The 27,021-nt window shown below is 41.1% G+C and overlaps 1 long non-coding RNA gene across 1 annotated transcript; it reads right to left on the reverse strand.

Annotated features, from left to right (window-relative positions):
• Positions 1-133: 133 nt before the first annotated feature.
• Positions 134-25,569, reverse strand: LOC110310014 (uncharacterized). The gene is made up of 4 exons (XR_002379789.1): positions 25,546-25,569; positions 24,365-24,488; positions 5,875-5,985; positions 134-191 (listed from the first exon to the last, which is right to left on the reverse strand). It is a non-coding gene; the product is annotated as an uncharacterized LOC110310014 (long non-coding RNA).
• Positions 25,570-27,021: the final 1,452 nt, after the last annotated feature.

Genomic DNA, 27,021 nt, shown 5'->3' on the forward strand with positions numbered 1-27,021 from the left:
GTAGCCATTTATTAGTTAAATCTTATGAAATAAGATAATGCATTTATTTTAGACATTAGGTAGAACAGGTGAGAAATAAAACACTTCTGTTACTTCCTGGGTGATCTTTGCAAACTCTGAGAGCACTCATGGGCTAGAAGCGTCATCCCCAGGTCAGCTCCTGCTTGTCTATAGAGGAAGGACAGGACCTACTGTTTGGAGCAGAAGAAATGAGAGAAGATGAGCTTATCAAGGGAAGTCAGGTGCATGCTGCCTCATTAGGTAGAGTTGTTTTTTAAATTCAATTCTAAAAGGCCATTTCCAAGATTCTGGTCTCTTGACATCAATCACTGCTAAGATCACAGCAACAACGATCTTAAACTATGGTCTTGGTAGAAGCAGTCAGTCATATGTGTAGTAGAGTTCTAAACAGAGTTCTAAATGGAGTCTGTCTGATTGATTTTTACAGCTGTCAACATTGAAAAATACAGAGGACAAATAAATGAGCTTACAAATTGACACAAAAGAGATCAGCAAAATCTACACTGTGCAGATTGCCCTGAGAAAAATGGCAGTGTTTCTAAAACAAATCCATCTCCAGGTTGCAGGGTATGGGGGTGAAGGTGTTTGTTATAAGTGAAAGAGACAGAGAGGGTCTGTTTTAAATAATTTCAATGGATGTGCTAACAAGTTGCAACATGTGAACGTTAGTTTGGTCTTAATTCAAACAAGCTCCAAAAACCATGGAAAAATTTAGAGAAAGCAGGATACTGACTGCCTATTTCTTAGCAATAGTAACTCGGCTAATGCTTTGCAAGGCTGATAGTTCTGCGTTTTTGCTTTTTTAAAAGATTAATTTATTTTTATCTAATGTTCACTTTATTTTTCCTACATGTGAGTGAGTCAGATCCCTTGGAAAAGGAATTAGAGACGGTTGTGAGCCACCATGTGAGTGCTAGGGATTGAACCCTGTCCTCAGCAGGAGGAGCCAGTGCTCTTTTTATAGGGTGATTCTGGTGCTAAGATCCTGTTCCCCAATTGATCAATCAATAAAGATAACCACCGACCAATGACTGAGGATGGGGTGGGGGTTGGGCGGAGGAGCACTTAAGAGTTTTGAGGGAGGACACAGGGAGGATCGGGAGAACTGGGGAAGAAGGAGGCAGTAGTGGTAGAAAATAAAAGTCAACTAGTCATATGAGTTTTCAGTGGTCAATGGCTACTCTATCCGATTATGTCTGGGATGGCAGGGGAGGTTTAGGAGAGCCTAGTCATTGAGTTGGTAAAGGCATTTTAAGATTAAGTGGCATGTGAGTGTTGTTTATCTGTGGATCCAAGACCCATGTTTTTGCCTTTAAACACATAATCTATCTTTTACAGGCATGTATCAACATAGTCATGTTTGGGGCAAAGTGACCTGTGACCTTGCTTCCAAATAGTCTTGGGAGAGCCTGGGAGGGAGCAGTACAGGAGACACCAGCCTGGTACTGCATATGGGATGATGTATGTGACAGGCATGGGAAGTTTTATTACACTGTTTGTATAATTTCATATACTAAAAATATTTGATAATAAAACACCAAATTAAACAAACCAACAATTGCTTTTCCAATTTCCCTTTCTCTTATATCTCCTGCATGTGTTCTATGAAATAGAGGCTGCAAGAAATTAAACAATTTACCCCAGGCATTGCTATTTCCAACTTGCTGTTACTTTCTGTGAAGACCATTAATCTAGCTGTATGAACTACCTGTGTGTGCCCTTGTGTGCAAAGGTTCTCAGTAACTCTGGAGTGCAGAAACTGGTGTGGGAGAGAACTTGAGGTCAATCACATGCTATTTGAAAATTTTTCATTGAATAATTCATTTTGAATATTGAAATAGTTTTATTGATTAACTATATTAGTATATATCCTACTATCTACCTCTGTCATGACCAAATATCAGCTATAAAATACTTGAAAACATCTCTGTATTTTTATCATGCAGATAAGAGGTTTTATTCTGAATTATGATTGTAGTAAGAAATGAACAAAAGCACTTCAAATAAGTATAAAAATACCCACCAGAGGATTTCTCTCAGAAAAATGTACTATTTAGAGTTTAATGCATACACTCTTAGTATGGTTTATCATTTTATGTTTTGCATAATTGCACATGTATGCTTTTTAAAATCACAGAATCAAGGCACTGTGTATTTATGTTTTCCCTGTGGGGAGCTTTCACCCTTAACAACACGCAGTAGCAACATATTATTTCCTTTAAGCTTGTAGTGATTACCCACATATGGGTGGGGTTAGAGTCGAAAGCTCCAGTACTGACAAGTATATGGGTCGCCTCCTGCATTTGCACCCATGATGGTGCACATCCTGGTTCATGCAGCTTTGTGGCTTGTGACAGGGTTACTACCAGATGAAGTCATCAGGATTCCTCAAAGTGAAGTTCATGGGGACTGATGTTTACTGTTCTGTTCAGTTGTTCTTCCAAAACTGACACAAACGTTTGCCATAAGCAGCATGCCTCCTGGCCCATTTGGTCCCCACTTCTGAGGCACTACCAATCTGTTTACTTTAATTCTGTTTTATGTATTAAGCAGTAACTCCTGGTTTTCTGGCTTTGGGTCAGTTAAGATGTCATTTACAGCCCTATGTACCACCTGGGTCTCTTTCATACTTCTCATCTATTTGCGTCTTTATGACTTTTCTCCCAAAGCATACACAACCGTCATTCCCTTCCTGTTACAATGGCCTTTGGTCTTTATTTAAGTTTGATTGTGATGTCTTCTAATAGAAAGCTTTGGGGGTTTTTCTTTGGTTGCTTTGATTTTGGTGATAGAACCTAGTGGGGAACCCCCCACTCAATTCCCAATTCGGCGTGCACCCAAAGAATCATGAATAGGCCGCCCTGATGTAATTACATGAGGTAGTTTAATGACAGAGCTCCGGGCCGACATGCATCCCACACAGGAGATAACAGATGTCGGCCACAAGGCTCGAAAGCTAGGGGTTTTTATGGGGTAAGGGGCTTAGGGGTGTGGATTTCAGCATAGCAACACACTATTGGCTTATTCAAACATCAGCAGAAAAATTACATGTACGTGCAGGGTGTCAGAGTTCTGTGAGTTGTTGACTCAGTTCAGATAGCCCTGTTATGTCTTCACATTCCTCTTTATCTTATGGTCAAGCTGTTCCCAGGAATGTTTTAACTACAGGGCATACCTGGGTTTGTTTTTCTTTTTTCTCAGCCCCAGGCAGCCTCTAGCCTCACAAACAAGCAATTTCTGAGTACTTTATATGACTTACAGGTCTTGAAATTTCATCTTTCTTTCATTGGTTTTTCAAGACAGGATTTCTCTGTGTAGCTGGGGTTGTCCTGGAACTTGCTCTGTAGACAGGGTGAGTTCAGATAGCTGCCTGCCCCTGGTCTCCCAAATGCTGGGATTAAAGACATTCACTATCAAATCTGGCACCACTTATGTTTTCATGAGTTTGTTTGATCAGCTTAAGGCCCTAAGTGTCTCCTCCTAAGAAGGTTTTCCTGCACAAATAAATTGTTTCCTTCTGGTAGTACCATAGACTTCTTTTATACATTTGATTTATAAATAGTGCTATTCACAGAATGTTCTATAATTCTAATATATGTTACTTGTCCACATTGTCTCCATGTGACAATACCATAAATCCTATAGGTAACTTCCAAAAGTTTTGTATTCATTTACACACATTTCTTCTTCTTATAAATTTATAGTATAACCCCCTGCTGGCATTTTACACAGTCTCACTGAACTTAGAGTAATTTAAAATTTTGATTTTAGCTTATGTGTAATAGTAAAACATCTATGTACTTGGGACTTCTATATTTTTCAATAAATCTGGTAGTTTTGTGTCATAGCTATTAGTCCTCATCATGCTAAATTCTAGTTCCAGGGTAGACAAATGTAAAAATTTGAATATCTTCTCTTACCACAAAATAAAGAAGCTCTTAAATGATGCTACTATTTGTGTCAGAAATGGCTCTGGAATCAGGCACATTAGAGTCTTCAGCTAAACTGGAGAGAAAGGGTTTCTAATAAACATTGACCGGCAGTAGTTTGGTGCAAGGCTGGGTTTAATACTCTACACTTGCAGTATGAGCACGCAGCACTAAAATCTCACTTGTTAACTTTGAGATTGCTATGAAACTGATCACTTGAAAAATTAATAAATAAAAGGGGGAAAAATCTAACAGATGTCTTACCATGTCAATAAACCATACCTCAGGGTAACACACTTTGGATAAAAAGCTATTTTCTAGCATGGAAACATTTCTGATTTTAAACAAGAAAACATCATCATTTTGAAACAATTAATTAAATGCATCTGGATAATTATAGTCAATGGTTCATATGACATAAAAATAGATAATATGTACTTCCCAGCCATGTCTTTAAGGCCAGGAACTAAAGTGCTCTTGTCATGAAAGGATCCAATCAAGCCACTGTATCAAAGTACCTACTTCCAAGAAATACAAGGGACAGCAGAACCTTCACAGGTAAAGTGGGAACACATTTAACAAAAGGGACTAAAGACAGGACACTTAGCAGGACAAACCCTGTCCTTTCAGTAGTAACCAAAAGTCACAAGAAAAAAATATAGAAGCCAAAAAAAAAAAATAGTGTGAGTATATTATTAGACACCCTAATTCTCATTTTGGTTCTGAGAGAAAATAAAACTTGAGACCTTTGATTCATGTAATTTATGTCAAATAGCCCAAAGAGTGGTTTGTGAGCTTTGAAACCTGGGGCTTAGCAGAACATAGCAGAATAGGCCAGGACATGCCTGGGCAGGCCCATCGTTAAGACATTCCTGAGGCTGCTTGGCCATAAAGATAAAGAGAATGACATGACCGGACTGGCCGGCGCCTCCCTATCTCCTGCCCTTCTGACCTAAGTTAAATGTTATCTGCATGTACAGTCTGCTGGTGTTTAAATGAACCAATCATGTGAAACTGTGCCAATTCCTCCCCCAGTCCCAGCTCCTTTTCTATAAAAACCCCTAGCTTCCAAGCCTTGTGGTCAAATCCACTGTCTCCTGCGTGAGGTACATTTGACCCGGAGCTCCACCATTAAACTACCTCATGTTTTTACATCAAGACGGTCTGTTTGTTCGTGATTCTCGGGAACAGAGTGGGGGTTTCCCCACTAGGTTCTTTCAGTTCCTAAGTCAAGTAATAAGTCAACTGCTCAGATGGTATAATGGGGATTGACTACCTATATGGTTTAATGGGGATTGGCTACCTACACAATACTCTGTATACCTGTGGAAATTTTTCTTCTTGGGAAGTTCCTTTATTTTCTTATTCCGTTATTTAATTTTGTTGCTTGATAATGTGATATTTAGTTATCCTAAGAACCACAAGTATTGTTAGATCTACTTGTGGAACTTTTTCCTATTTCAACAATAACTTTGCATTTTCATAAAGATATCTTTCCTAAAAATTCATTGAGCCCTGCACAATACGGCAGCTTATAATTGAAATAATTAGAATTGTGAGTTCAAGGCCATGCAAGAGCCAAGGTCATTCTATAAGCCCTGCTTGCCCAAGTACAAGGTAAATTCCTGGAATGCTGGGAGTTGTAACTCTTGGAAAAAGCAAACCACATAGTTTTTACTCCCTCAGATAAGTTTGTTTGACCCGTCATTATCTGATGTGTTTGATCACGTGCAGGCAGGAAGTTTGCAGACAGGAAATACGTCAGGATGTATACTTGCTCCTGATTGGACCAGATGGGAAACACAATGAATAGTGGGATTTGCCCTTAAAAAGCTCCTACAACATGTGACTCATGGCTACCTCCTGGGATCCCAGAGTGGATCTGACCAGAGTTCCTCCCGGTTAGTATTTAATTAAAACTTACTTCAAATTTGTCTAAAAATTGTGAAACTGATTTTGTTCTCGAGAATCTCAGGATTAACAGTCATCCTTTGCTGGCAGTCACATTCCGTATCAGCTCTGATTACATGAGAGTCTGTCTCAAAAGAAAAACACACAAGACCATAAATGTTTCATGGACATACTGCATTTCAGAAGTGTCCCTGTAGGACACTGTTATTCTTTTGTGTTCTGTTGTTTCTACTTTACTTCCTTCTCCTATTCAGATGCTAACAGTTCTGTTGGCTGAATTACGTGATTCACAAAACTGACTTTCCCTAAATACTTATCTCTTCAGCTTTCTATATCAAGGGCTCTTCCAGGAAGACCTATAGATGGAAATTAGCTGGGAAAGATGTGAGGTGTGGCTGGAAAAGAAACTGCAGCCAGGTTTCAAAGATCAGAGGCAGAGTGGAAATCACATGGGGGGAGGTAATTAAAACAATCTTTTAATCTGGTTAAACGATCGTGGTTATGATAGGCTAGGGTTAGGGTAACAGAGAGCTAGGACTAGTTCTTCCTCCCAGGTCCATGTTCCCAGAAATAAGACTCAGACCCATTATAAAGTTAAAAATACCTTGGCCATATAGCTAGGCTCTTCTCTGACTAAAATCATAACTTAAAATAACCCATTTATTTTAATCAACATGCTAACTTTGCCACATGGCTCAGGAACCACGTGTCTGTCTCCTCACATCTTAACAGGTGGATCTTCTCGTGCCTGGCTCTATCACAGAATACTTTCTGCCTTCCAGATGTCCCACCTTCTATTTCCTCCCTAAACCACAGGCCATAGGCTTTTTAATTGAAAAGTGATGCATCTATACGATACACAAGATATTCTCTCTACAATGTGTCATGTATGAATGAGAATCTGTGGTGTATTTGTGGTTTATGGAGATCTCTTTGGGTAAGTGCATTTCAAGGAAATACTAAGTAGTCATTTTGCGACGTTATCATAGGAAATTGGGGGTTTACTTGATATGTGGTTCCACACTGTTCTAGTTTGCTTTTCTTATGATAAACACCACAACTGAAAGCAACTTAGGCAGGAAAGAGATTTCTGCATCACAGCTCATTATTGAAGGAAATCAAGGCAGAAACTCAAGCAGAAACACAGTCAGGAACCCTGAGAGAATCTGTTTGCTGGCTTAGGCTGGTAGTTTTCTTAGCTCAGGCTCCCTTGCTTTGGGAAAGCATCTGAAATAAAATTAGCTGTTCTAGCCAGCTGAGTTTCAGTTTATTTGCTATGGCAGTTATGTTTGATTTCTTTTCTTTTTTTTTACTAACACTCAAATATGGCACAAATGATACATAGTGGAATGAAGATGAAGTCACAACCACACTTTCAAGACATGGGCAGTGTCTCTAGACTCAAGAACTTTCAGAATGAAAGGAACTCACTGAAAAGGTAGGAGACAAAGTTCCACCCTAAACAGTCTACATCCCTTGTAAGTCACCCAGGTGATAAAGGGTTAGGGGCTTTTGAGAGTAGGCTCAGCAGGAAGAGCTCTGGCCGCTCTTCCAGAGGATCCAGGTTCAATTCCCAGCACCCACATGGCAGCTCACAGCATCTAACTGCCATTCCAGAGGATATGATGCTCTTGTCTCACATCTCTAGGCACAGGTACATGTGCGGTACACATCCGTTCATGCATCAAAACATCCATATATATTAAACAGACAAACAAGAACAAAGGAGAAAAAAAAACTAACCTAATAACTCAAAGACAGACTACACAATAGTTGTCATGTGATGTGTGAGAAGAATGTTAGAGCAGTTGAGGATGTATGTCTGTGAGCGGCCTGCATCTTGATCTTTGTTGGATATTAGAAATGATAAGAAAAGAAGTGGAACTTGGTATGAGAGAAGGGGTAAGGCTTTGGCAGATGCTTGAGGGCAGTGCAGGGAAGGAAATGCAGGACCAGGAACTTGCACTAAGAAAGCTTGGCAGCTGATACTTGCCCAGTGCCTACAAAATGTGAGCAAGGGGTTCTTAAGTCAGGGTTTCTGTTTTATTCTCCTTGAAGAACCCGTTAGAAAGGAAATGGTTTTTTTTGGTTTCCTGTAGACACTCCCACAGAGGCATTTATGCTGCAGTACCTCTGCAGTAGTTTTTAAGTGGCAATTTCACGAATAAAGGACTAACACTCTTGTTTCTATTATGGACAGACTTTTTTTTGACATGAATTTATAACGCAAGCTTTAACTTTATCACCTGTTTAGCACTTTTCCATAAATGGATGGATTACTAATCTTTCTTGCCTTGACAGCTGTTGGGTTTTCCTAGTACTTTCAGCAAATAATAGTTTTTAGGACCCTCCTTAGACTCTGAGTCATAAAAGAAAGATCTCCAGGATGTGCTAATTAATGACTTCCAATGGAAACGGAGAAGGAGGTTGTGGGGGAGTGATTGATATTTGCATCCTGTGGTAGTTGAGCTCAATTATGCCTTTGAAACCTAGAACAATGAGCTGCTTTGAAGACCAGCTTCTCATATTCTTCAGTGCTCCATGTCTACTTATTCTGGGTGGCTGCAGGCGGCTTTGAATCTTTAAATGAAAAAGCCTTTGTGTGGGAAGGTAAGAAATCTACCTTCTTGGTCTCTTATTTATCATGATACCTTGTCATGTTCAGCTACCACCAGAGTTTACACAGCGGCTCACCAACTTCTGATGAGTTTGTTACCATGGAAACATGGGACCTCATGAAAATGCCACTTTGGGTTTCAAAAGGAGTTTATCTCTGTCTCTACCTGTTTGGGAAGATTCTTTGAGTCACATTGTACAGGATCTCATGGAACAGGTATAACAGCATGGACTGTAGTATGAAGTATGTTTCCCTCAGGGCATATTTTCCATAGAAACCCTTTGTGTCAACATATCCTGCCATTCAAAATAGAAATGATTTCTGTTGTTCCCTATAATTACTCAGTAGGAATTACATAAGTGACATCTTTCAAACCACCATCTTGCAATTAAATCCAATCGAGAAAAAGTACGTGCCTTTCACTGGACACTGGGCAGTTAGGCAGTACTGCTTTTTTTTAAAAGATTTAATTTTGAGCTGGGCATGGTGGCGCACGCCTTTAATCCCAGTGCTCAGGAGGTGGAGGCAGGCAGATTTCTGAGTTCGAGGCCAGCCTGGTCTACAGAGTGAGTTCCAGGACAGCCAGGGCTATACAGAGAAACCCTGTCTTGAACCTGCCCCCCCGCAAACCATTTTTTTATTTTATGTATGTAAGTATACTCTCTTCAGAAACACCAGAAGAGGACATTGGATCCCATTACAGATGGTTGGGAGCCAGCATGTGGTTGCTGGGAATTGAACTCGGGACCTCTGGAAGAGCAGTCAGTGCTCATAACCGCTGAGCCATCTCGTTAGCCCTGGCAGTACTGCTTAATGCAAAATCAAAGCAGGAAGCAAGAGCAACATTCCACACTATCTTGAAGTTACGGAGCAGTGGGTCCCTCACTGTGCCATTCCTGTGTCAACTGGGCTAGCATTTCTAAATACCAGTATTTTCTTTTTCTTTTTTATTTATGGAGACTTTATTTCCTTTATTTGAGAAACTTAAGTCTTGGGTACATCAAAACCAATTTCTGGGATGAGGGGAAAAAATAAACCAGAACCCACAATAGAAAAGAAAAAGTTATCATCTGGGTCACAACAGAACCCAGAGAATATATTCTTATAATTGAAAAATTATAGGTGTTTCATAATTGACCTTCTGATACAAAATGACCTATTGAATTTGCAACTTGGTTCTTGGTGTGAAGGTCCACAGACAAAGTAGGACGTCTTCAGACCTTATCTGGATGCCATGAGGGGTTATTCGGCTTTCGACTCTTTTCTTCTTGTCTAAGAGGTAGCAGCAGCAACAGTGCCCACCTTCTGGGCAGCTTCTTTCTTGGCATGATGAGCCTGCAGGACTGCCACAGCTTCATCCACCTTGGAGCAGAGGGACTCGGGGGACTCCAGCATGTGCAGCAGCTCAGAGTTGTCGATTTCCAGCCGCATCCCGGTGATTTTCCCAGCCAGGTTTGAATGCATTGTTTGACCAGCATTTTCATATACATTTTCTGCTCTAAATTTCAGATGGTTTGGGGGCCAAGGAGAAGGGTACCTCTGCCATTTGCTTTTACAAATGGCCTTGATTCTCCTAAGCATGACCAGTAAAGGTGCTATTTAGGATTGTGTAATAAGCATATCAGTTCATTATTGTTGACTTTACCCAAAGAGCATTATGCTAATGTGCACCTTCCTTAGTTTGTTCGCTCGTCACCCTTTTTGATTATCTATTTGAGGTGCTAAGAGTCAATAAGTGAATAAGAAGACTGGTCTCTGGTTTTCAGGAATTTATATACTGGTAGATAAATAGCACCCTTTGATCCAGGGGAAATTATAATCGCTCAGTATTGGAAGTTTGTCCTCACAGCTGACTATATATGTGAACCTGGCTGGATGAAACTGATTGATGGATTTGTGACAAGGTCTCAGTATCCATAGAAAGCTGGTCTAGAACTCCAGAACCTCCGGTTTCAGCCTCTGGAGTACTGAGAATACACGTCTGCACCACCATGCCTGGTAAGTGAGACAACTTGTGCCAGTTAAGAAGATGCTAGCTGTGAAATTGCTAATATAGAGAAGGGAGAAATTTCCTCTCCAACAAACTTATGTTTGAGGAATATATTTAATTTTTTCTGTAGCTGAACTTAGTGTCCATTGCAAATCCCGCTTTTATCCACTAGTGAGAAGTCTTGTCTTGCAAATTTCAGATAAACTTAGTTGGGGTCCAGTGTACGGTTGTCAGGTGCTTCAGGCTCCACCCACCATAGTCCTTCGTTTTCTTGGGTCATTCACATTAGTAAGAGCTCAGGTTCAAGACTTGCTGTGATTATTAAAAGTCATAATCCATTCCTAATTATCTATACCCTCTTTGCCTCTGAATTCGACTGCATTGCTTCTCTTGCTGTAAGGCAATGGTTCTCAACCTTCCCAATATTGTGACCCTTTATTTACTACAGATCATGTTGTGGTGACCTCCCAGCCATAACATTATTTTGTTACTACTTTGTAATTTTGCTACTGTTGTGAACTGTAATGTAAATCTCTGATATGTAATCCCTATAGGTGAGAACCACTGCTGTAAGGTTAAGTGCTGGGAACTTACTACATATACTGTACAGTAGCTGTGTTGAAGCTATGGTACTCGATAGTATTGAAGGCAGGGACATCTTCAAGTATACAACACAAGAATTACTCTTTTGAAGTTGTGACTACCACCGAACACATACTTAACAGTTATTCAATAAGTTGGCATTTAATAGATGCTTGTTTCAGGTACAATGGGCAAATTTATACCAAATTTCCTAGATTTCCTATGTACCCTGCCTACATAGAGAGGCCATTTTTTTTTCATTTAAAAAAATGTAGAAGAATCAGGTACAGTGGCAGCTGGGAGACACATTTTTTGTGAGATGTTCTGTTAGATGTCTAATAATCCCTGAATAAGTTGAATGCTACATTTTCATACCTTTTAGTCACAATACTGGCTTCATACATACACCCCGAGGTTATATATTGAGGATACAGAGGATTGCTTTCCCTGGAGATATTAATAGTTCCATTGAATTTGAAATTAAGATTTGTGGCCTGGAAAATCCACTTAATTTCAGGTTCTAAATGCCACTTAATAAACGGCAAATGTATTGCGGATGAAGGCACTGATGTGGGATGTGGGTACTTTGACTTGATCTCACACAGAAAGAAGTTTGATGGCGGACACTGGGGACAGAAAAGGGTAGGAGCAGAATGCAAGAGATCTTTGGCATATGCACATTCATTAGATGGAATAAAAGCAATACGGCGGAGGCAGGACTCCCTGAATTGTTCTTTTAAAAATGAAGCTGTAGCCCACCTTCAGGCTCACCACCAACCCCAGGCCCTCTTCCTGCCAAGAATCTCACAGGCACAACTCCTAAACCAGCTTGAGGTAGGCTCTTGGTGCTCTCCTTCCTAGCCCCCATTATGGCACCTCAGTGCTACTGCCACCTGTCTCAAATAGCTCCCTTTCCTGCAGCCCATCACCCTTCCTCTGGGACTTAGCATCCATCCTAGCCCCACCTCCTACCAACGACCCTGTAGCCACCATAAGTGACGCAGACCCAGGTAAGCTCCTTGTTCTCCTCCTCTCCTCTTCCACTTTAGTCACACAATACCACACCCAACCTCAGGCCTTCCGCAGATCTGAAACCCTGTGTTTAGGTCCCTACCAGTGAATTTCGGTAACCCTATTCCACCTGCACCCCTCCTCCAATCCCCAGACGTAGCTACAGCTGCACATGTTCCTTGTAGGCCTGCACAGTTTCCAGTCTCCAGGCTTGGCCCCATTATCACACCCTGTGTGATGGCTATTCTTGGTTGTCAACTTGACTACATCTGAAATGAGCTAACACCCAAAACTGGAAGGCAAACTTGTGAGGGATTTTTGCCTAACTTGAAGTAGGAAGAGGCACTTCATATCCAGATCTTTGGGGTATGAAGATATACTTTTAATCTGTGCCACACTTTCTGCTGGAATCGGATATAAGGACAGGGAGGAAAGAGCCCTTTGCTCCTTGTCTACTTGCTCTCATCTAGCTAGCAAGTCCGTGCTTCTGCTGGCATTGGAGCCTACATCTTCAGGATTCCTGCGTATACTGAAGGCCAGTGGAGTCATCCGGCCTCATGGACTGAGCAGTTTCTTTCTGTTCATAGACAGCCATTGTTGGATTAGCGGGACCACAGCCTGTAAGTCACTTATCTCCATCTAACACACACACACACACACACACACACACACTGTGTGTGTGCCTCAGGCTAAGCCAGCAGTGTGTGTGTGTGTATGAGAGAGAGAGAGAGAGAGAGAGAGAGAGAGAGAATTTATTACAACCATGATTAATACACCCTGTGTATCAACCCAGCCTGATCTGTCATCCAGACCCTAGCCAAACCCATCAAATCTGATAGGCAAAGCTCCTATCATGAAGCCTATGCCCAGATGTGGTCTTGTGAGCTCCCGGAACCCTAGCCCATCCACCTGTACCCAACTTAACCCTCAGATATCCCTGATTATACATCCTATATACTGGTTCTGCCTGGTGTCTATAGCCTACTTGTACCATATCCAATCTCCACATGTTACCAGGGAAGTACCTCTGTGCTAGAACCCAGCCTGGTAAGTTCCTGGAACCTACCCATGCTACTCCCAACCCCTAAGTATTGTTACATAGCCTGTATGCTGTCTTAGCCTGAGGCAACTTAGAATATCACATCAGACATGCAGCCAATGAAAGTCCACAAGACCAGATCTTACTTACATACATACATATATATTCAAGTCAATATATTTATGTATATTTTTAATAATCAGTGTACTTTTGCCCAGTCCTATAGAAATGATCTTCAATGAAGAATTACTTAGATGAACCCTGGGGTGCAGAATTTAAAGGAATAATCAGAAACCTCATCAAAGAATTCAAGATATCTAAAGAAGTCATAAATAGCTCATATAATGACCTTACACAGTAGACTTAGAGATGATCTCAATAAAAGCCTGAGTAGGTGCTCAGGAAAACACAGGCATACATTTGCATGAGATGATGAAGAGAAGCAAGGATTCAAGAATTAATTTAGTAAACAGGTTGAAAATTTGAGGACAACCCAATCTGAAAAAAAAACAAACAAACAAACATTGAATTAAAAAGCACAACAATCTAATTATAAATCTCGGGGGAATGCTCACCAAAAAGAATGGTCAACTAGAAGAAAGAATGTCAGGACTTGAAGGTAAAATAGAAGAATTAGAAACTTAGCTAAATCACTTAAAAATGAGAGAATACGAAAAAAAAAAAAAGTTCCAAGGAAATGGGACGGGGAAGCAAGCAGGTATCACTATCCTAATAGGAGACAAAATAAATTTCAAATAAAAACTAATCAAAAGAAATGGAGGACCCTCCATCCATCTTAATAAAGGCAATGATCAGTGAGTGAGAGCTCACCAGAAGCCTCAACGGGCATGCACACATTTCAGGATCACGGAGAGCATACTACTGGAATTAAAGATGCACATTAACTATAACTCAGCATTTGTAAGTGATTTAAATAACCCACTGTCTCTAGGACACAGGTCATGCAATCAAAAAGTAGACAGAGAAACGTTAAAATTGAATGACATCAAGCAGGCCAACAGATATACGTAGAATATCCCATGCAAACACCAAAGAATATATGTTCTATTTAGATGTTTCTCTAAACGAGATCCCATCCTGGGATACAAAACAAATCTTAACAAATTCAGAATACTTGAAACACTCCCATGTAACCTTTCTGACAAGTCAACAGACAGTAGTAAATACACAAGCACAGGGAAATGAAAGAACACATCACTGAATGATGAATGGGTCAAAGAAGAAACCAATGACAGGATGAAATTTCTGTAATTTAATGAAAGCGACAATACAACACAACAAAACCTCTGATACACAATAATAAAATGGTCCTGCAGCAAACATATATAGCTCTAAATAGCTACATTAAAAACTCAGAAAGAGGCCTGGAGAGATGGCTCAGTGGTTAAGAGCACTGACTGCTCTTCAGAAGGTCCTGAGTTCAAATCCCCAGCAACCACATGTTGGCTCACAACCGTCCTAATGATATCTGACGCCCTCTTCTGGTGCATCTGAAGACAGCTACAGTGTACTTATAATAATAAATAAATCTTTTTTTTTTTAAAGATTCTCTTAAAAAATACTCAAAAAGAGCACATGTGCATAACTTGTGAATCTGGAAAAATTAGAGTCAGACCTAAATTCAGTAGTTGAGAAGAAATAACAGCAACAACAACAATAACAACAACGAAAATCAGAGCAAGACAGTAATGAAATAGACACAGCACAAAGGACTAATGAACCTAAAAGCTGGTCCTTTGAGAAGATACATAAGATTGATAGACCTTTGGCATTAATAACCAAAAGAATGAAAGAGAAAACACAAATTAACAGAATCAGAGATGAACAGGGAAACGTTATCTACACGCCAAAGAAACACAGATTCTTAAAGGGAATATTTTAAAGAGCCCTACTCCATTAAGCTGAACTGTAAATTAATGAACAAACCAAGTTAAACCAAGAAAAGATCAATAATGTAAATACCCCATTCCAAATAAGGAATTGAAATTCTGATTAAGAAGTCTTCTAACTTAAAAAAAAAATGCAAAGTCCAGGACCAGGCAGACTCCCACCAGTTTTCTATCAGATCTTCCAAGAAGAGCTACAGCGAATCCTTCTTAAATTGTTCAGAAAATAGAAACAGGAGCATGTTGGAATATGGTCCAGGAATAGAGTGGAGAGACTTCTGAGTGCTTGTGAGAAGACTCCAAGAAAGCAAGCTCAGCTTCTTTAAAACATGGAACTGTTCTTGGAGCATGGTCTGAGCTCCTCACAGGTGCAGTGGATAGCAGTGAGTTTACTTCACATCACTCCTTATTGCTTGTGGTTGTTATTCGATTATGCCTCAATGGGAAAACATGTTTGTTTTTTCACTTGTGTGCATTAACTTTGTGACTGTATACAGCTCGAACTCATGAGAACTCTACTCAAGGGATCGTTCTTAGACCTCAGAGTGTAAATTGTCTGAGGCTCTGGATGACTTTAATCGACTTCCTTTAGTAACTCCAAGTTCAGATGTGACAGGAGCTGCATAAGCCCAAATTCCTTCAGCAACCAGGGAAAGACATCACACAAGAAGGAAACTACAGGGGCTGGTGAGATGGCTCAGCGGGTAAGAGCTCTGACTGCTCTTCTGAAGGTCCTGAGTTCAAATCCCAGCAACCATATGGTGGCTGCTCACAACCATTCGTAACAAGATCTGGCCCCCTCTTCTGGTGTGTCTGAAGACAGCTACAGTGTACTTACATATAATAAATAAATAAATCTTAAAAAAAAAAAGAAGGAAAGTACAGGCCAGCTTCTAGCACAAACAAGTTGGCTTTGTCCCAGAAATTCAGGGATGGTTCAATGGATGTAAGTTCATAAGTGGACCTACAGATGATCACCTTAATAAGTGCAGAAAAAGCTTTTGAAATAAATTAAGCATACATGGGACTGGAGGGGAATGTATATCCATATAATAAAAGCTATATATGACAAGCCAACAGCCAGCATCATTCTAAATGGGGGAAATCTAGAAGTAATCCAATTAAAAACAGGAAGGAGAGGGCTGGTCACTATCCCTATTTTTTTTTCAATATAAATATGTGTGTGTGTGAATGTGTGTGTGATATACATAAGATAATTATATTTAAAACTTGTGATAGCTAAATCATGAACAGTTATAGATTTAAATCAATTTTTAAAATGTATTTTGTGTGTATTTGCCAATCTGTAGTATATGCATACATTTCCACATGTCTACCCTTACTCTCGGCTTTCATTCTCGAGAGAGGAGAACTGGAATTCACTGTTTTACTAACTGGAAAGCCCCATTAAACCCAGCTCTGCTCTGTAGGGATGGGTTTGCAGATGCGCGTGGCCACACCCAGTTATATGCCATGCTGATAACCCAAATTCAGGCCTTCATGCTTACACAGCAAGTGTTCCAACACACTGAGCCTTCTCCCCACCCCTAAATCTATTTTATAATATAAAATACATAACTAAACAAGCATCAAACATGGCCAAATAGGTTTTCTACTGACATTATCATGAAACTTAGATTATTAGGAAAAATAAAAGAAACCCTCTAAAAGGGACTAAGGCAAAAGATAAAACAGAATGCAGTAAAAAGCAAAAACAAGGATGGGAATTATGGGCTGGAAATGGCTCCGTGATTAAGAGGACCAGCTGCTCTTCACAAGAACCAGGAGGTTACTAGCATCCACATGGTCACTCACAAGCTCCTCTAACCCCAGTTTCAGAGGATAAAACATGCTTTTGTGGCTTTCATGGGCACTAGGCACATACTTGTTGCACAACTATGCAGAAAAAACACACAGCATACACATTTTTTAAAAAATTCTTTTTTTAAAATTAGGTATTTTCTTCATTTACATTTCAAATGCTATCCCAAAAGTCCCCCACACCCTCCCCCCAAAACTCCCCCTACCCACCCACTCCCACTTCTAGGCCCTGGTGTTCCCCTATACTGAGGCATATATAGTTTGCAAGACCAAGGGGCCTGTCTTCCCAATGATGGCCAACTAGGCCATCTTCTACTACATATGCAGCTAGAGACACGAGCTCCGGGGTACTGGTTAGTTCATATTGTTGTTCCACCTATAGGGTTGCAGACCCCTTTAGCTCCTTGGGTACTTTCTCTAGCTCCTCCATTGGGGTCGCTGTGGTCCATCCAATAGCTGACTGTGAGCATCCACTTCTGTGTTTGCCAGGCCCTGGCATAGCCTCACAAGAGACAGCTATATCAGGGCCCTTTCAGCAAAATCTTGCTGGTGTATGCAATGGTGTCGGCGTTTGGAGGCTGATTATGGGATGGATCCCTGGATATGGCAGTCTCTAGATGGTCCATCTTTTCGTCTCAGCTCCAAACTTTGTTTCTGTAACCTTCCATGGGTATTTTGTTCCCAATTCTAAGAAGGGGCAAAGTGTCCACACTTCTACCTCTTTAGCAGTGTTCTCCTTTATTTCTTTAAGTGAGTTATTAATGTCCTTCTTGATGTCCTCTACCATCATCATGAGATATGCTTTCAATTCTGGGTCTATCTTTTGGGTGTGTTGGGATATCCAGGACTGGCTGAGGTGGGAGTGTTGGGTTCTGATGATGGTGAGTGGTCTTGGTTTCTGTTAGTAAGATTCTTATATTTGCCTTTCGCCATCTGGTAATCTCTGGAGTCAGTTGTTATAGTTGTCTCTGGTTGGAGCTTGTTCCTCCTGTGATTCTGTTAAGCTCTATCAGCAGACCAGGGAGACAGGCTCTCTCCTGAGTTTCAGTGGTCAGAGTACTCTCTGCAGGCAAGCTCTCCTCTTGCAGGGAAGGTGCACAGATATCTGGCGTTTGGACCTGCCTCCTGGCAGAAGATGAATGCCCGAAACAGGGCCTGTCCCAGAAGCTGTGTGGCTTCTACCTGTCCCAGAAGCTGTTAGCTTTTGTAGTTCACACTCTCACCTGCCCAGACTAGTCTCTGAGGGATCCAGGAACCAAGATGGCTTCCCCCAGGTGCTCCAGCAAAGGCCTCCCAGGTGGGGCGGACACCTCTCCTCAGGCAGGGAAGGTGCCCGGATGTCTGGAGCCTGAAACGGGGTCTGCCCCAGAAGCTGTGTCGCTTCTGCCTGTCCCAGAAGCTGTGTCGCTTCTGTAGTCCACACTCTCCCTTGCGCAGACTCTAAAAATCCTTTTTCAACAATGGAAATTAACAGGATAAGAAAACACACGACTAAAACAATCGCGTTATGTTAGGCAGCATCAGCAGATCTCAGCAGTTATGAGCGATTATGAATTCTATGTGTGTTCAGAGGAGGGACCTACTTGCCAAAAGGAAAAAGGATGATGGAAGAGTGGCGTGAATGTCCTAGTTTGCTTTGTATTGCTATGATAGAACAGTCCCAGTCAAAGTAGGGTTTATTTCACCTTTCAGCTCATAGTTGTCCATCCAAAAGGGAACTTAGAGCAGGAAGTCAATCAGGAACCTTGAGACAGGAACTGAAGCAAGAGCCACAGAGAATTACTGCTTACCACTAACAACCCAGGACTTCCCATCCAGGGGCAGGGTGGCACCTGAGTGGTCTGGACCCTCCCACATGAAGCATCAATCAAGAAAATGCTCCACAGGCGTTTCCCCAGGCAAATCTGATGGAATCACTTTCTTGGTTGAAGTCCAGTCTTCTCTGATCCCCCTAGCTTGTGTTAAGAAGAACCTAGCCAGCAACAAAGAATAGCATGGCAAGTGTTTGTTAGATAGGAACAATTTCCTGGGAGAGTCTTCAGTGTCTGTTGTATGCAGAATGATGTATCTATAAGTAAGAATACCTTGATTTCTTTCTTGGGTACATGGATCCCTTTTATTCTCTTTTCTTCTATTAACTAAATTTTAAGTGCTGTATTGAGTAAGAATAGAGAAAGTGGGCATCCTTATCTTCTTGATTTTAGTGGAAACAGACAGACATTTTCCCCATTTAGCATAGTGTTGGCTATAGGTTTGTCATTACTAAACCATTATTGGGTTAGGATATGTTCTTTCTATTTCCAGCTCTCTTTAGAGATTTTTATTATGAATGAATGTTGGCGTTTTTTTCAAAATCTTTTTTGGCATCTATCGAAATGATTATGATTTCTGTCCTTGAGCCAATTAGTGTGATGTCTGTGTATGTTAAGCTATCCCTGTCTCTCTAGAAGGAAGCCAAATTAATCACCATGAATCATCTCTTTGATAATTCTTTATTAAACCTGCCGAATACTTAAATGTGAAATATAATTTATCAACTTTTCACTATTTGCTCTCTTATGGTGTTATTAAGTCTATCCTACTAAATAATGTTAGATAATTTAAGTTTGCACTCATTTCTATAGATTCTACAGATTCATGACATCAAAATGTTTGGTCAAGTGGTATATTAAACTTTTAGAAAACTTTATTGACAGGACTTCTAACTCCATCATCAGTGTTCTGACATAAGGTTTAGTTTTAGATGGAGGCAACCTGTCCTGGTTTAGATGCGGTCACCTTCACCTTCATCATTTTCCTTACTATCATGTAGGCTCAGTTCATGGTACCCCAGATGCTTCTTGGGTCTCCCAGCTACATTCTTCTTGAACAAAGAAATGCTGTCAAGGAACACAGACAATTTAAACAAAAATTTACTTTGCAAATCTAAGTAAACCAACAACTCTAAAGAGATTGAAATGGGTTTCCAGAGGAGAAGCAGCCCTGTGTGCCGCAGACCCTCTGGATCCCGTGCCTGCGTAAAACGGTTCTCTAGAGTAGGTGGGCAAAGCTTAGGACGGAGTGACAGACAGACACACACACAAGAGAGGTGTTGAATCTGAATGTAATTTTCTGGTCGAGCTTAGACTAATTATATTACAGCGAATATCATAAATTGTAAAACATACATTGAAGTTTTCCAGGTTCAAGAGGAGTGACTACAAAAAGAATTTGCAGGAACCAGATAAATGTTTATGCTAGGGATAAGTATCCCTCAGATGCAAGAGGAGTGACTTCAAAAGGACTATGTTTACTTTAGAGATTAGCACCTGCTTCAGATTCACACTTTAGTGTTAATTGGGCTAGGGGGGTATAAACTCTTGCCTGGCTTCAGGAATAAAGTAGTGTCATGAACCTTGGAATTCTTAGGCCTTGTTAATTCTTATCTATGTCTGGAGAATTCCCATTTATCAGTATAGTATATTAATTTGCTCTTGGCATGGAATGTAGTCTGTAATAAGAATTTTTATCTCAGTGAGAATTTTAGACTCTATTCTGTAGACAACTGGATTAATGGCTAGTGCTTTATTAGTTACTGAATAGGTTAATCTCCTTGCTGCTATCTGGGACCTTAGAACACTGGGAAAGGCTTTAGCTATGTTAGAATTCAATCTTAAAAGGCATTACATTAAGGTAATACTAAATAGAGTGCAAGTGAATCTATACATTAGACTAACGCAGTGGAAATTTGATTATTATGGGTTAGGAGAAAACGCTAAATCTTCGGGAGGGGAATTTCCATGGAACTCTTATCCTCAAGAACAGCTTCCAGGCTTTACGCCTGTCAAACTGACCCAAACTGGAGAGCTGACTTTCGTCAGACTTCCAGGAGGAGAGTCCTAGAAATTCATTTCTCATGAGCAGCTTTTTGGCATTTCTGCCTCACAAGCCTACTCCACCGGAGTTCTCTGGCACCTGTGGAATGAGTTTTGTATTGTGAGATTGAAATAAGCCTTCGATGAGTATTTATGAGCTCTGTGGTTTATTCATGAAGTCATGTGACATTTTTCTCTCCAAATCATAGTGGACTGGGTCTCCAAGTTAGGATATTCCTACTTATGACCCTATAGAAAAATCGACAAAGAGGATTCTGGGGAGAAGGGTTTCAAACCAAATGCAGACCTTTGGTCAGTATGTGGAGGAAAATGCTCTGGTGACTTAATTTCTGGCATAGTGGGAAACTCATAATTGTTGCTTCAAGGCTAATTATATAGAGGCATTCTGACTGGCAGAAGATGTAGCTATCAAAAACTGTTTATATCAGTTACCTCATAGCTAACTCCTAGCCTATCAGTTATTTAACTTTTATATCAGTTACTTCCCAGTTTTTATAATAAAAGTGGGGGGAAAAACAACTTAAGGAAAAGGGGACTAGATAATTTCATTTTACCTATTTGCATTCCTTCTCTAGAATAGATTTTTGACTTGGAAAGTTTTGGTCAGAGAGTGAATGAAAAGCTTCGAAACATTTCATTGAGGTGTTTTTGAGGTGACGTCCATCTGCAGAGTCCTGACATGAAGCTTAGGCTTAAATAAGAAACAAGAGGTAAGAGTGGCTAACCAGTCCTGGTCAGGGTGTGGTCACCTCCATCACTGACCCATCACTGTCCCATTTTCCAGTTTATTCTGCGAGGTTTGAATTGTGGTTTCGTTGGCTCATCAAGTCATCCATTGGCTTGTAGTTTGAAGACAGAGGCCATCATGGTGGGGAAGCTATGGTGGCAGGAGCTCAGAGTGACTGGTCATGTGGTACCCATAGCCAGGAGGCAGACAATGATGAATGACTGGGCTCAGTTCACTTTCTTCTTCACTAGTCCAGAACTTCAGCCAGGGGAAGAGTTCCCCCCCACCCTCAAAGAGTCTTATAAATAATCCATAGGCATGCCCAGAGATCCATCTCCTAGGTGATTACTGACCTCACCAAGTTGGTAATTGAGATTAACCATCACAATTCTATTCCTTATCAATTTGACACCCTAAAATACCACTCAACATCTCTAACTCTTTACTTGACACACAACATATCTGTTTAAATCATAATCTCCTACCCTTTGTCCCAAGGTCTTATAATGCAAAATACTATAGAACTTCCCAAGTCTTCATAGTCTACAACAATTCCAACAGTTTAAAAGTCCAATGTTCATTTCCTGAGAGTCAAGACCATATCTTAAATGTGATCCCCTATGAAGCAGAAAATAAGTTGCACATTTCAAATATACAATGGCACAGAATAAGCGCAGAGCAAGGAATGATTGGACCAAAACAACTTCAGGATTTGGCAGGCCAAATACAAAGTCTTGTAGCTCCATTTTGGTATTTGGGGCTTGCTATGAAATTATCTTGTGTTCCAAGACTTAAGTAGTCTCACCTCTCTAGCCCAGCATGAATAGCTCCCCTCTTAGCTTCCCTTGGCACATGGCCCATGGTCTCGAAACCTCCTATATCTTGGTATCTGCATTGTAACATAGACTGCAACTTTAAGAGTGTTCTTTTAAACCTTCTCTCAAGGACTCTGCCTGGGGCACACATTTCCTGCCCTCAGCTGCTTTCTGAAATCATGGAGTGAGAGTCCAGGATCCTCTCAATCCAGCATCTTCAGCATATACAAAAACAGTACCATGTAGATACTGCTTCCAAATTCTGCTGCCAGCTTAAGATACAGCCTGTCTCTCTTGGACCATATTTGTATCAGTTTCTGTGTGCTGTCCCTGTAGTAACACGTCCCTGGTCACTTAGCTTTGAAGAGCAAATTTAGTTTAGACTTTGTTCCCCTAAACAGCTCTTGAAGCTTTACAAGATGAAGCCTCCTAAGGGTGGGGTTTCCCCCCAAGGGTCACTTTTTCCTTAGTCACAGTGAAGCCTAGGATTTTTCTCATCAGTAGTGCTGACAGTTTTTGTAATTATAGCTGTTGTCTCGGTCTGAATTTTCTCTCATCTGGAAATTTTCTATGAAAATAAATTAGTTCATTGTAGCCTGTAATATTAAAACAGTACCCACAGTATCACTGGCTAGGCACTGGCCATCGGCTTCTGTCTGTTTTCAGCCCAGCAGACAGACTGAGACCACATTATTCATTTTTGCCAAGGCCTGTCTCACCTAGGCTGGCTCTGTCTCTCTGGAACTCTGAAGTCACTCTCTCTACCTAGCTTAATAAGTTCCCATGGCTGGCTGTTGCCACACCTGCCCCGTGCCCCCAAATTCCCCTTGGCTGGCTGAACTCATCACATTGACAATTGAGGTTAACCATCACATCCCCCAAGGATTAGCAGCAGTACAATCTTTTAGGGGACTAGATACAGACATCATGTCTGGTTGATTCATGTTGAAAATGGTTATAAACCCTGGACTTAGATATGTTCATTTCTTATTTGTTTCTCTGGGTAGCTTAGATAGTTCACAGTCCTCTTATAAAGGGAGGTGGCTATAGAGCATAACCTACCATCCTTTATCTGAAAGTCATTATCCCCTGACGTTTCAGGGTCTGGAGAGTGGCAGACATCACGGTAGCAGGAGGTTTAAGCGAGCAAGGGTCAAAGACATAACACAAAATAAAAAGAGCAAAAAGGAGTTAGATCCCCCTGGTATAACGTGGGTATTGTTGCCTGAGGGGAATCATACAGAGGTTTTCTCTCATGTGATCTGGTGCAGGGACTGATATATTGGGGTCCTGTGTGGCCTTTTCTGGCAGAAACCAGTATCTTTGGTCCTTCAACATCAACGGGCAGCATTAGAAAGATTTTTTTTTTTTATATTAAAACTTAAGCTTCATTGTTCCTTTGTCTCACTGTTGGTAGATAAAGTTTAATAATACACTTAATAAAAAGTTACTTTTTCTTTTATTAAAATCTAAACAAACCACACATTTTATTAAAATAAACAATGCAATTTCTTTCTTCTAAGGCAGTTACCACCCTCGGTGACTACCCTCAACATCCAATACATGTATATATTTGTATTAACTTTACAGCACACTAAAGGGACTCACGGGGAAATGCAATGGTTTAATTATTAAATTTCCAATAGAAAATGCTCCATTTCTTGTGGCAAATTATAGAAAATTTAACAGCCGTTATCAAAGTTATGAAAAACAGTTTTGTGAATCTCAGTTTCCCCTAAAGGCCTTGCACAATTGCAATAAGAGCCGATTGCACTTAATGCTTTATTGTCTTAGTTAAGAGAACTATTTCCCACGGTAGCAGAAGACCGGGTTATACAGAAAGTGCTAACTATATTGTTATTAAATGCCAAATTTTCAAAAATTTCCCCGTCTCTCTTCTCCGTTCCTTTCCAACAAAACAGTTGGTCTTTTACATTGCTGCGCATCTTAATTGTCCAAGCAGGGGGGAAAAAAAAACCACAGTAGGCTCTGGGGAGGGCAGGTGATGAATCCTGTCTAAGCTGATGGAGCAGAGAACTAAATCAGGCTTGACAACCTGGCAGTCAGTCCCCCAGACAGCACAATTATGAAGTGCTCCCAGAGAAATAGCTTAGCTTACTTTGAAGCAGATGGGGTTTACGTTGTAGGTGATGAAGTGGGGCTAGCAGTGGGCTCCTCATTCATTATAGCAGATGATTCTGAGTGACAGGTGGGGGATCCTAGCCCATAACCTATGCAGGGTTCTGTAAAGACAAAGAATGAATGAAGCAAGGTGCTGGCGGTACAGTTGAAGAGTCTTCTGGGAAAACGGAACAGCCAATGAGAAAAAGCCTGCATCCGATTGGCCTGCAGATAAATCTCTAGGGCAGTTCTTGATCAGAGATTGTTGATGTGGGAGGGTCCAGCCCAGTGTGGGTGGTGCCACTCCTTAGGCAGGAGGTACAAGTCAGGGGACTGAGCAAGACTTGTGGAATGAGCCATAAGCAGCATTTGGTCCTGCTTCCTGGTTCCTGTCTCGAGTTCCTTCCCTGGCTTCCCTTTATGATGGAGTGTGACCTGGAACGTGTACCTCAGACAAACCCTTTCCTCCCCGAGTTGCTTTTGATGTTGATCACAGAAATAGAAACCTAACTGGAACACAGACTGGCTCTGAAATGAAGGTAGGGCCATGACCTTGGCAGCATCTGCTACAGTGACTTTCCCTTATAAACCAGTTTGCTCTTAGTTTTCTTTGTGATTGCTCTTGTCTTTATTTCTTCATCTATTTCTCTGCCCCAAATGTTCCCTTAAATTCTTAACTTCTATTGCGAATTCTGAACTTACAATCCCGTTCTTTTAGCATCCGCAAACACCCGCTGGTCTCGCGAGTATTCAGCTTTCACTTGAACTCGACATATACACCAGAGACTTTGGATGCTTTCAGCAGCCCTTGGACACACAGCCCCCGGCTCTATCCTGATTCTGTTCACTGTGAGTCAGACAGACAGACCCTCTTTTTGTGGCTCAAAGAATAGCAGGAGAATTTAGGATTAAGCAAACTGCCACAAAATAATTGTTCTACTCTTTGGACAGTCACAGGTAAAAGGTGCCATAACTGAGCCCACAATGAACACTTAGGACGTGGCAGGAACAAATTATTCACAGTCCACAGTCCTTTAAGAATGCGTGCTTGGAGCCTTTCGCCAGGCTTTTCAGTCTTTGGGCTTCCCCTGTCTAACTCATTCTCAAAAGGGATTCTCTTTTGGCAGCTTTAAACAACAAAGTTCTGTGACTTAGAAAACTTAGTGTATGGCTACTTACAGGAGGCTTCTGTTAGAACCGGAGGCTGAACACACAGAAATTAAATCTTGCTCTGTGTTCCGTAACCACGGAAACACGGCCTCGTGAAATTCTTATGGTGGGCCCCTTCGAAAGACATCAGGATTGTGAAACGTGTAGGCGAGAGTCTAGAAAATTAGTTTTCATTGGATAATCATGCTAAAAGTCAATCTTTTCAATACAAACTGTCATGCTACGTATTAGGCAAGAGAATCGGGAACATTTTCTCCCGGTCCTTTCCCTGTGAGTAAAGTGGGTCATTCTCTTGGTTTTGTTATTTAATAAATCAAATGAAGATGCAGTGGGGGGAGGGGGCGTGAAGCTGGTGAAGTGTCAGTGTAGAACAGCCATTAAGACTGGATAGGAATTTGGCTAAGGAAGAATGAACCAATCAGGGGGAAGCTTGCAGGAGGGTGCACAGCCGCTACACAGGCTCAGATAAGGACCTGGGGTTGTTTACAGTTCACGCGGCTCTCTGTGCATAGGGCCACCAGGTCATGTGTTAGCATTAGTTCACAGATAGGGGGCAGTTTAAACACCACCCTGGAAACATGAGAGGAGGAGATAAACCAGTGTTTATAATTCGCCACCAAATTATTGTCATCTCCATCCCCTCCTTTTCTTTTTGAGGCAGGACCTGATGCAGCTCAGAATGGACTAGAACTTCCTGTGTGACCTAGGCTGGCCTTGAACTTCTGGATTCTTCTGCATTTGTTTGTCTCCTTAATGTTGGGGCAGCGGTTGATGCCATCTTGCCTAAGCCCTATCCTCATGTGCAGTGTTCAGTGAGGCACTGGCACGGAGAGGTTTGCACGGAGAACACTGGGTTTTCACAGAGAATACCAGGCTTTCCAGCTGACTGGGCCTGCCCTCAGACACCACTCAGACTGGGCAGTGCCGACTTAGACAATGAGTGACTGTTCTTTTCCCTGCCCAATTCATTGTCTTCGCTGTGGGAATTAGCAAAAGCCAAGAATCATAAGAACTATTAAGATAACTGAAAACAAGGACTGCCTTCTTTATGCTTTCTCTATTTTTTTTTCCCTTTCCTTATCTTGTTGTAGGAAGCAGAGCCATCACAGAACACACAGCCTGGCTCAGTACAGGACAAGCTTGTCACAGGGTAAAACGAGGAACTTTCTTGTCTGTTTTGCAGATTTCTTAATAGATGTCTAAAATATGAGAAAAAAAGATAATCAGGAGTTTTTCTTTCTTTGTTTAATTTTAACCTTTCTTGAACTTTACTGGACTGTTGTAAGTAATTTCACAAGCATGCCCACTCTTGGTGCCTTGCCAGGTAAAATGGGAATGTTTCTCCACCTTGTAAGTCAGCTCCGTCACACTAGCTCTCTCCTACCCTGGACTGTGGCGCTGTTTTGGCACCTCGGGGAAATTCTCGAAGCTTCTACTTTGAAAAAGAGGAAAGCTAGCCTCCATGCTGAGGGAAAGCACAAGGGA

The sequence above is a fragment of the Mus caroli genome, unplaced genomic scaffold, assembly GCF_978045245.1.
Source record: "Mus caroli unplaced genomic scaffold, Mus_caroli_1 scaffold_16, whole genome shotgun sequence".
In the NCBI taxonomy this organism is placed as follows: Eukaryota; Metazoa; Chordata; class Mammalia; order Rodentia; family Muridae; genus Mus; species Mus caroli.